Source organism: Chelonoidis abingdonii, chromosome 21, assembly GCF_003597395.2.
Source record: "Chelonoidis abingdonii isolate Lonesome George chromosome 21, CheloAbing_2.0, whole genome shotgun sequence".
Taxonomy (NCBI): Eukaryota; Metazoa; Chordata; order Testudines; family Testudinidae; genus Chelonoidis; species Chelonoidis abingdonii.
Window position 1 is genome coordinate 8,196,348 of NC_133789.1, and position 10,873 is coordinate 8,207,220.

The window sequence follows — 10,873 nt, forward strand, 5'->3', positions numbered from 1 at the left end:
CTTACAGAGGGTCCACACGTCTCAGGGCTTTACTAATGAGCTACAGAGCATATTCGTTCTTTTTCTCATAGTTGAAGCCGACGACATCGGTTAGACCCAGGTGCCTGACACTTTCCATTATAGCCTCCCACCTTAGCTTTCTTCCCACCTCCAAGAGAGAGTCCTCTAATTGTTAGAACCCTGGAAGGGCCATGTCTAATGGTTACAGCAGCTGAGTGGGAATGGAAGCCCTTCCTGGAAAGGCTGGTCTCAGCTCTGGATTGTAGGTTTGCCTGACTGGGCAAGTTATTGTTGGGGGATAAGCCAGTGCATAATAAGCTAGACTTTTGTTGTGCTATGGCTGTGGAACGGACCCTCCCCTTCTCCTGAAGGCTAGCAGATGGGTGTTATCCCCATTCATGGTGTGGAAGGGAGATTAGGAATCTGCTGCTAACAAGCATGTTTCTCAGAGCTGAAAAGCAGGCGTTGGCAGCCAGCTGAGGCTTTTTAAAAACAAACAGCAGAGCATGCTGGGAAAGCAGAGGCATCTGGTGCCCTTAAAATACAGACTGCATGGGTAGAGTAGATGAATATGAGATTGGGAGGAATAGATAGAGCAGTGACGTGAACAAGGAAATTAAGGCTGGAAGATGTTCAGTGTTTTGATATGTTAGTTGCTGTATTGGGGATGGTCCTTAGATGCATGTTGCTTTTCGTTTGGCGTCCCGGAGCGCATGTTAGTTATGTTTATATCTCGCAGGCTGACACATTCCTTACTTTGAAGGAAAATCTCTTTAGCCTTTCTTCTCCTGGGGTCTACTGCTTCCATAGATGTGCTGCTCAGATCATGCCCCAGTGTGGCCTACAAACAAAATCAGGAGGGGAGTGGAAATCAGGACTCCTGGGTTCCTTTACTGGTTCTGGGAGCAGAGTGTGATCTGCTGATTAGACTGAGGGGAAACTGAAACCCTGAGAAATGTTGCCCATGCAATGTAGGCAACTGTTTGGTCTTGTTGATCTTGACTGTGAGTATAAACCCAATCCAAGGGGACATCCTTGAAACCCCTTCCTACTCTGGGCATGGAGCTCCTGTAAGAACCTCTTCAATCTCCCTATAGGCTCATCTCTGTTTGCCTAGATAGGGACGTGTATCCTCATTTAAGCACAAGGGCTTTAGAGCCATTCTTTCTCCAGAGACACCTTCTTTCCAAGGGTTCAGCATTTCCCACTCCAGTCAGAGAATTCTGGGAGTGTGTTTAGGCTGATGGAAACTGACTCATTCTGGTCAATGGTCTGGTCTGGTCTAGAGATATGTGGACCAGGGGCCTATTCCCTTTTCTCTGTAATACCTCCTGCATGTGTGCGGGTAATTGTTGGGAAAGTTCCTGCAGCAGCTGCCTGCATTGTCCTGGTGCTTGGAGGGAGGGAGGGAGGGGGAGAGAGAGAGTGTGTGTGTGTGTCTGACTTATAGAAAGTGCTTTGTTGAGACTGTTGCTCTGATTGGATATGCAGATTGTACCTGTCATTGGTAAGTTTGAGGGGATCAGCAAGTTCCAGAGGTTTGGAGCTCTCTTTGAACTGGAGTGCCTGGGAAAGGGATAGCTTGTGAGCCCTGGAAGTCTGATGTGTTGTGGCTGGCTGGAGTTGGAGGTGAGCTCTGCAAAAGCCCCAAATCCTAGCTTCCCGGTGGAGTCAGGTAGGTGGTGACTGGCAGGTTCATAGGGAGTGGGAAGTGGAAATGTTCACTGGTTCCTCAGCCTCATGCTGCTTTTTTTGGTCTTGGGTCTAGGCCTGGGACCCAATGTGCTCCAGACGGTCCTGTTGAGCGATGCAGTCACACTCACTCCATCCTCTGAGTGGTGCCCAGGCAATCTCAGGACCCACCTCTATCCATGGAGCAAGATGTCTTTGTGGTGTGTCCTCCTGAGATGCTCCTCCCAGCTGCCTGAGCTGGCCAGAGTCCTCTGTGAACTACGTCCCTCATCTCCTGTTTCTCAAACCTAGTTAGCATCACGTGGGACTGAGTGGGGTAGCAAGTGGCTTGGTCACACATAGGTGGGGAATGGAGGACTGTATGCCCCTATCTTCTGCTAAGGGTTTGTGATTGCTGTGTCCAGCTAATGTACCTTCCCCTGGCTTGGGGGGAGTCCTTTCTAATGGGAGGTGGAGAGGGAAAGCCACTCTTTGTGATCCATTCAGTCCTTGGTGTGTCAGCTGAGGCTGCAAGTGAGGGGTAGCTAATGCCAATTGTCAGTTTGCAGATGTGGGATCACTACCTCTGGGATGTGGAGTGAGATAGCATCAGATGAGAACATGACTCTTCCCAAGGTCACATTTGGCGCTGGTGTTTAGAGGTGAAAGGTCTTGTATCCTATTCCCTGACCTAGCCGGGCCCCTGGAGTCTTGGTATTGCAGCCTCAGCTGGAACTCAGCTGGAACTCAGCTGTGTGTGTGTCCCCGTCTAGAGAAAGGGCTGAACAGACTGTCAGAGCTGTTTCCCCTCCAATCTCAGAAGGAAAATCAAACAGAATGAACCCCTATGATTAGTTCTGAATTTGAAATCTTAAGGTGCAGGTCTCAGATCCGCCCCCTCCCCAAAAACACTGCTACTTCTTGTGACACACAGCCTAGCGAGAGCAGGAAGACACCCCATGCTGGAGATGGCTTATTCTGTGCTCTGTGTTCCATAGTCAGAAAGTGTAGCATGAGACTTGGCCATGTCACCCCTTGTCAACAACTAAACCTCCCAGGACTCCTAGAGAGGGGTCTGTGACTCCAGGCTGTTCAGCCTACCTTAAGCCTTGATAACTGGTAATGTTCTCCCTTGTCCTCACCTCCTCCTGTCTCTTCCTGTTAGATGCTACATTTTCCAGCACACGCTACCTGCACCCCAATGTTCTCTGTAACAGACACTATATATTATTACCTGCTGTCTTGCCACTTAATACTTTTTACAATACATTTTAGGGCACCAATTGTACGTAACATAAAGATCCATTGTGCTATAGTTGTTCACCAGGTGTGGGCATTGTAGCTCTGAGAGTACACACAGCAAGTGCTCTAGAACTAGTGAGGTGAACTAATCTCCAGCGTCACTTCATTGGTATAGCTTCAGTGGAGTCTGGGACAAATTTGGCACAGTGTAACTCTGAAGGGGTAAATAGTGCGCCAGTTTCTGTAGAAAGTGAAGGGCTGGTTTGATATCCAATTCAGAGTTGCATTATTTAGGGATGACAGCAGATGGTGCTCAAACCGTTTTAAAATCAGGCTTGATGTACAGACACTTCTAACAGCTTCTTCACTGCAAAACCTACCCCTTGGTAGTACTGGGTTATGAGCTTGCTTGGTTTATTTAAGAGCCGGATTTTACTCCTCTCCCTAGGACTTGTGTACACTTGGTAAATAAAGAAAATACACTAACACAATACCTTTCTTCCTATCATTAGTTTCCACTGCAAGCAGAAAACCGACCTCCAAGACACCACAAATCTGCTACCACTTGGCCAAGAGGCAACAGCAGGAAGCCAGAGGATTCGTCGGGTTGGTATTGGAGGAACCTGTTACGAGGTAAGCATGATCAGTGTGTGGCTTTGTTTCTTTGTAATGAATCTCATTTTGGTAAGAGGTGCTCGCCTATTTGAATTCTGGAGAATGAAGTCCTGTGTCTAATCACAAAACAGATAACTCCATGCAGGCTTTCTCCATAGTGCCCTGTGACCTGGAGAGACCACATCTCTAGGGATGAGAAGGCCCTGTTGGTCGCTGGCCTCCCTGTGGAGGCTGTCAACAAAGGGGATAACTCATGCCAGCTGTGATGGCCAGTTTCCAAACCCAAAAAATACCACCAGAAATTAGACTGAGATGCCACAAGCTTGCTTCGTATAGGCCATTGAACAGCAGCAAGAATAACTGTCAGATGCTACCAAGTTGAGTAAATGGAAATCAATGGGGCTTTGCATACTATCCAAACTCATGATATGTTTACTCTGCCCTTCTGTAACACCTTCACTAAGAGGGTGTTTTTTGGTGGTGGTTGTTTTTTTGTGTTCTTCAATTGAATAACACTCACAACACCTGTATGTGGCAGGAAGCTATTATCCCCATTACATACATGGGGAAACTGAGGCACAGATGCCTACGGACTTGACCAAGCTCTCCCAGTGATGGCCAAGCCTGGAAACTCGTAAATCCCAACCCTGTCCTGTAACCACTAGATACTGCTTCCTCTAGGTATACAAGTGCTAGATGCATTGAAGAACACTGTGCAACAAACGACTTAGAAATGCAATGTTTATTTTAATAAGAGCCACACTGGCCCTTCTAGCTTCTGTTATCAACTGGCAGGCTTAATATCATCTCTACAGTGCCCTGTGCACTCCCCCCCACCTTTTTTAAGGTAATATTTTGTTAAAAGTAAGGTCTTGTCTCGGTTCAAGAAACATACAAGACAGAGTGCAAAGGCATGACCTGGCTTTTGGTGAACAACAGGTTAACTCCAACTCAGCTGCTGTCCTCTCCTTATAGGTGCTCAGAAAAAAAGAGCAATACATTGGCATTTCTTGTTATCCTTATCCCTTGAGGAAAAGACCTTGCTGGTGCTCTTGTTTTCTGCTGAGTCATCCTGCCTGCTCACAGCCTGTAGTGTTGAGAGGGAACCAGGTTTTACCCCCTGATTTCCCATTAGCTTCAGTCGGGTTTCTAGAGGTATAATGCAGATTTGTCTCTTTGTTCCATTTGCCTTCCTCTGAAAATGAAATGTAAATTGATTCTGTGAGTTCAAGAAAGCTGTGTTTGGGCTACAAATGGGGTATCCCCAGTTCCAAGCTGATGGAAATGAAGGCTGCTAAATTTGAAATCCCCCTGTGGAAGTATTGTGCATTAAGCTTCAGACCTGGCTGACACCTCAATTGCTAGAAGAGGGCCTCACCCTCCCTGATTGAACTAACCTCATTATCTCCAGACTGATTCTTGCCTGCATATTTATACTTGCCTCTGGAAATTTCCATTACACGCGTCTGACGAAGTTGGTATTTACCCAGAAAGCTCATGCTCCAATACATCTGTTAGTCTTTAAGGTGCCACAGGACTCGTTGCTTTTTACAGATCCAGACTAACACGGCTACCCATCTGATACTGGAGACCTGGTACAGTTCATACAATGTGAAATCCAGCCTGGTTTTGCCCTGCTCAGAGCAGGCCTAGGTAGCACAGGGGTGAACGCTAGTAGCATTCCAACCATTGCTAGTGATGGCACAACAGTGGGAGGCTTGGTGCAGATTGTCAAGGGGGTCATGGGGCTAGACTCTTGAAAGTGTGCAGCTCCCACTCTGACGCTTATGACCAGATTTCAAAGCACAACATGCTGAACTCTTATGAAAATCTGGCCTGTACGTAGTCTTTGACAGCATATGCACGTTACTTGGGTGCATCCTTTTTAAATAAGTTACATGGAAATCGTCTGCTATCCCCTGTTAAGGAAAGGATTCTGGCAGGGAGTGAAAAGGGGCAGTTGCAGATGGAAACCTCTATCTTGCTTCCCCTTGCTAAAACCTGTTGAAAGAGGTTATTCTCATGGTGGCTGACACGAGGCCTCTTTAGACAAGCTGCGAGTGACTCTACCAGAGTTGCAGTGGTTTAACATAATTTAAACTGTTGAAAAATGTAGGTTGGATGGAACCCTCTTAGACATAGTCTGTGCTAGAAAGGGTTTGCCAGTGTAGCTATACCAGCAAACACTCCTAGTGTAGATGTAATAGGAAAGCATTGTTGTCACTCTTTTGCTGGTATAGTTTATACCAGTTCCCTGAACAAAATAAGCTGTACCAGCAAAACAACTTTTCCAGTATAACCTTGCCTATGCCAGGGTTTCTGTCAACACAGCTCTCAGTTGAGGGTATTTTGATTTTCAGGCTGTGCGTGTGTTTGGTGGTGGTTTGTTTTGTTTTTCCCCTGAACAGTCCTCACTGAATAGCTATGCTGGCAAAACTTTTAAAGGTAGGCCAGGCCTAGCTTTGCTTTCAGCTGGGTTTATTTTGGTTTAGTTTAGGTTGATTAGCAACAGGCGTTAACACCCTTCAACTGAAAAAAGAGTGTCCACGTGGGTTAAACTAAACTAAACTAGTACACCGCTACCTCGATATGAGGTGACCCAATATAACATGAATTTGGATATAACACAGTAAAGCAGTGCTCCAAGGGGGCAGGGCTGCGCACTCTGGTGGATCAAAGCAAGTTCAATATAATGCAGTTTCACCTATAACACAGTAAGATTTTTTGGCTCCTGAGGACAGCGTTACATCGAGGTAGAGGTGTACAAGTTTGTGTGTAGACAAGGCCCGACATACAGTGCAGTGTCAGCATATGAAACTTACATTTTAAAAAAACAACTTGAGAAATTATTACAAAAATGATTACATCAATAGTTGCATTTATATAGCCTTTCATCCTGAAGGCTCACAAAGCATTTTTCATATTGCATTGTGTACAGGGATCACTTCACATATCTATTGCCCTGCACTGAAATGGCCACATCACAAAAACACCATTTGTCCTCTAGGCAGAGGACTGAGACTCGCCAAATTAATTTCACAAAGGCTATAGACTGGCTATCAGAGGACAACTTTGAGATCCTGCTGAACTAGACTAAGAATTAAAGAGAATGATGCAGAAGTCAATGGTAATTTTTCCTATTATGCAAACTATAATAAGTCATTGTAATAAGTCAATCTTTGCCTTTCTGTAGTATCTATAGCAAGATCTCAAAGCAGTTTCAGCTGCACAGCTCCTCCATAAGATAGGTCAGCATGATTATCCCCACTTCATGGACCGGGAAGCTGAAATACAGAAGCAAAGATCCTGGTGAATGGTTTTCTCTAACGCTTACCTCTTGGGTGAAACAGTGGCTTTTTAATAGCACACAGCTATGCTAGTCACAATTCCGGCAGAAAACAACACACAACAAATAACTAAAAATTCCTATTCGGTTTGAAACATAGGGGCAATTTAGAGAGACAGAATAGAATTACCAAGTTGGAATTTGGCCAGTGGATTAGAGTTAACAGCATATAGTTACAATACTCATATCCTAGTTCCTTTAAGACAAGTGATTATGAACTGATTTTGTGTCTCATGTGATAGTGGCACTCTGAGCACACACATGTACCTCTAAGCCGTGTAGAGGCGATGGCTCACTACTGAGGCCAGAGGAAATCTGTTCCCAGAATTTGGAGCGGTAGCCGTGTTAGTCTGTACTGCAGAAAAAGAACGAGGAGGACTTGTGGCACCTTAGGACTAAACATTATTGGGCATAACTTTCGTGCATGTTGACTGATTAAGTTGGGTTTTAGCCACGAAAGCTTATGCCCAAATAAATCGTTAGTCTCTAAGGTGCCACAAGGATCCTCGATTCTTTTTTGTTCCAAATGTGGCGATTTCCTAGAGGTCTTCCTATAGGTACTAACACAACCCTGCTTAGCTTTCGAGATCTGTCATCAAGTAAAAGACTTTCCCTTGGTCCCCAGATACCCTTAAAGGGAAGGAATAACCGTTTGTCATTTGACCTGCTCCTATCACAGGAATCGCCAAACTACAGTTGCCTTCATCGATCTCTTCTTTATCTGAGTGAAGAGATGATTGGGGCTGCTCAGAACAGGGACAGACTGAGGCAAGGAAGTGTTTTGCTGTTCTAGTGGCACTTACCACCCCTTTCCCCCTCATTTTTTAAAGAGAGGAATATCTATACTTTGACATTCCAGTAGTTGCTGGACACTCTTGCCTTTTAGAGTTGCCCAGCTGTATTTCCACTTTCCGCCCGTGGATGCAGAGCGGGCTTTCTTGAGGGGACCCAGCAGGACTACATAGAAGGGTTCAGAAGTACATGCTTATCCTTTTCACCCAAAGTTTAGAGCAGGGTCAGCAATCTTTCGCACAAAGTGCTGTGCCAAGTCTTCATTATTCCTCCAATTTAAGTGTTGTTGTGCCAGTAATGACATTTAATGTGTTTAGAAGTCTCTTTCTATAAGTCAATAATATATAACTAAATTATTGTTGTATGTACGGTAAACAAGGGTTTTAAAATGTTTAAGAAGCGTCATTTAAAATTAAATTAAAATGCAGAGGCCCCCGGACTGGTGGCGAGGATCCGGGCAGTGTGAATGCCACTGAAAATCAGCTCCTGTGCCATAGGTTGCCTACCCTTGGTTTAGAGCATCATTAACTGTAGCGTGTGAACCTCCCAAGATCCAGATAAGGAAAGACATTGTCATAGCCCGCTGTAGGGGAAGGGGAAAGAGGGATCCATGGGCCCGGGTCTTGTATTTCCTGACGGGAGGAAATAGAAGGCCTTCTAGTCCCCCTTCTGCCCCAATGGCTGCCAGTACCCTGTTCAACTCCAGGGGTGTAAAGAGAGACTCTGCTACTCTTCTTGGGGATGAAGAAACGGGCATCTTTAACCAACCCAGTTTTTTAGTGGAAAAAGACCCTTCGCTAGAATAGTCTCCACTGAAGTAATTAAAATATACTTTTAACAAAGAACATGGGGTTTTGTGCCTTTAAGAAATCTGTTCTGAAAGTATTTGTATGTTGTACCCATGATTGGGCAGTGCCAGGAGATGTGCTGATTAACATGAGTTAATTCCACTGGGGGATCAGAAGCACTCTGGGACATGCACTGCTCCTGCAGTTCCTCAGACATCACCAGAACTCACTCCTGCTGCTTCAGTGCTGTGACAGGGTCCTTGAGCATTGCCAGATCTTTGCTAGATCCCCTAATGTGCCTTAGTGTTTGATCTGTGGTGCTCTTGTAGCATGCTTCCAGTTCCAGAGATGTCTGGACTAGCAATGAAGGCTTAAGATGTACCAGCTAGAGAAGTGATGCAAACACATTGCCTAGATAGTTTCACTATTATCACACAGTGAATTTTACGAATAAAAATTAAGGGGACTATTTAGAGCCACATGTTTTGCAGAGAGTTATTGATGTGTGTGACACTGTGGATAGTCACTCGGGACAGGTAGTTCAGCCATCTCGCAACTGCTACATACCTAGGCAGTTGCCTCATGGCAACACTGGTATGGTTACTTCATTTTTCTAAGCACTGTTCCACTCTAAATTGCTCTTGGTAGCAGCTCTGTGTAACAGATGGATTGCTAATCTCACAGCAATGACGATATGTACTTCATAGGCTTAGTCTTGCCCCTACTATAGGAATCATAGACTTTATAAATGGGAAAGGTCTGTTAAATTCACCAGTCCATCTCCCAATAGAAGTGTCCAACGGTCAGAACTGAGCCCAGTGTCCATAGGAAAGAAAGCCCCAAACCTCTTTCCTGGGGGAAACATTTTTGTGCAACTGCACTTCAAAAAGCCAAGCTGCTCTCTGATGCACATATGTAGCTCTCATGAGAACCTTGTGTAAGTATACAAGGGCTGAATTTTGGCTTTGAGTTTAAGATGTGTATCATATTTGTACACCGAGGAAGAAAATACGAAGTCTTTAGTGTGGATCTTCTACAATATGCAATGCAAGATTAATTAACTTTAAATTAATGTCCTTGATTCTGAGCAATGTTGCTTCTCTCTCTCCCACAATATTATAGATCAATGTCGCTGAAATGTCATGTTCTTAAATGTTCATGCTAGTGAACAGGGCTGGTTTAGCAACTCTGGAGACTGAAGTTCCCTAGACACATAACAGAGTTGTCAGGGCAGTAGCAGGAAAAGTTTTCCAGGTAGCTCTCTTAGGTACTTATAGGGCAGTGCTAGTATCTGCATGTTACAGATGGGAAACTGAAGCACAAAGAGACAAAGTTAGGAACCTAAATACCCTTGAGGATCTGGTCCTAAATGACTTGCCCAAGGTCACATGGGGAAATCTATGGCAGAGCAGTGAATTGAACACTGGGGGAAGTGTGGAGGGTCTCTTTCCTTGGCAGTATGGGGCACAGGTAACTTCCGAGAATCATCTGGGTACATCTCAACTAATCAGTTCTCTGCCACGGCAGTGGCCTTGAGCGTTAGTGCATCTTGGTTCCTCCTGTTCTATGCCTAAGGCATGTGATGAGTCAGTCTCCAGAGAGCTGTAATACTTTGGTCTAATTTTGGTTATTGGGCTTGATGTGGTGGTGGTGGTGGTGGCTAAGTGGTTTTACGGGCCTTTGACATACAGGAGGTCAGGCCAGATGATCTTGTGGTCCCTTTGGCCTTAAACTCTATGAACCTGGCTCTCCTAAATCCCGTACTATCACCCTGACTACTGGGCTATCCTTCCTCTTTGAAATTAAGCAGTGTGTTGGTTGGGAATTTGTTGTATCAACCAGTCAAGGTACTAACCAACTTCAACAGGACTTTATTTTTACGGTGGAAACCTCTTTACCAATCTTCTGCTGCACCCTCTGTAACTCTCACTCAGCCCCCTCAACTCCTCCCCCCTCCTTCCTCTTTCCTGTCCTTTCAGACTCCCAGCAGCCAGTGCTCCCAGTTCTAATAATTACAGCAGCATCTAAACACCATAGAATTGAATCTGAGACTCCTGTGTTGGGAGTCTCACCAATGAGGCACCAATGTTTGTACACCAGGAGTGACTACCTCATAATTACTGAAAGAGTAGTATGAGCTTATCCTTCAGAGATTGCCAACAAGAGGGGTAGTTGCGTGTGTGTGTGTGGAGGGGGTAGCTGTTTGTAGTAGGGATGCTTGTTCACAGGGAACTGAATTTAAACCCATCTCACATTGGTAAGGAATGAACTCAATGGGACAACTCATGCAAAAAGTTAAGTACCTACTTTAATTGTTACAAACACTTGGGGAATCTGTCTGTACAATTTAGGAATTCTATGTGAGATTATGAACTTCTTGTATGTGTCTTTAGTAAGCTTTCAAACTCTATTTTGAAGG

The 10,873-nt window shown here is 45.0% G+C and overlaps 2 protein-coding genes across 2 annotated transcripts in view; one reads left to right on the top strand and one right to left on the bottom strand.

Moving 5' to 3' along the window:
* Nucleotides 1–10,873, bottom strand: part of SLC25A39 (solute carrier family 25 member 39) — a 154,164-nt gene that overhangs the window by 25,143 nt on the left and 118,148 nt on the right. The gene's annotated exons all lie outside the window — the stretch shown is intronic.
* Nucleotides 3,426–10,873, top strand: part of MAPT (microtubule associated protein tau) — a 111,748-nt gene continuing 104,300 nt past the window's right edge. Inside the window, exon 1 of the mRNA XM_075059672.1 lies at nt 3,426–3,546. The gene's annotated coding sequence lies outside the window, so the exon portion shown is untranslated. The remainder of the gene's footprint in view (nt 3,547–10,873) is intronic.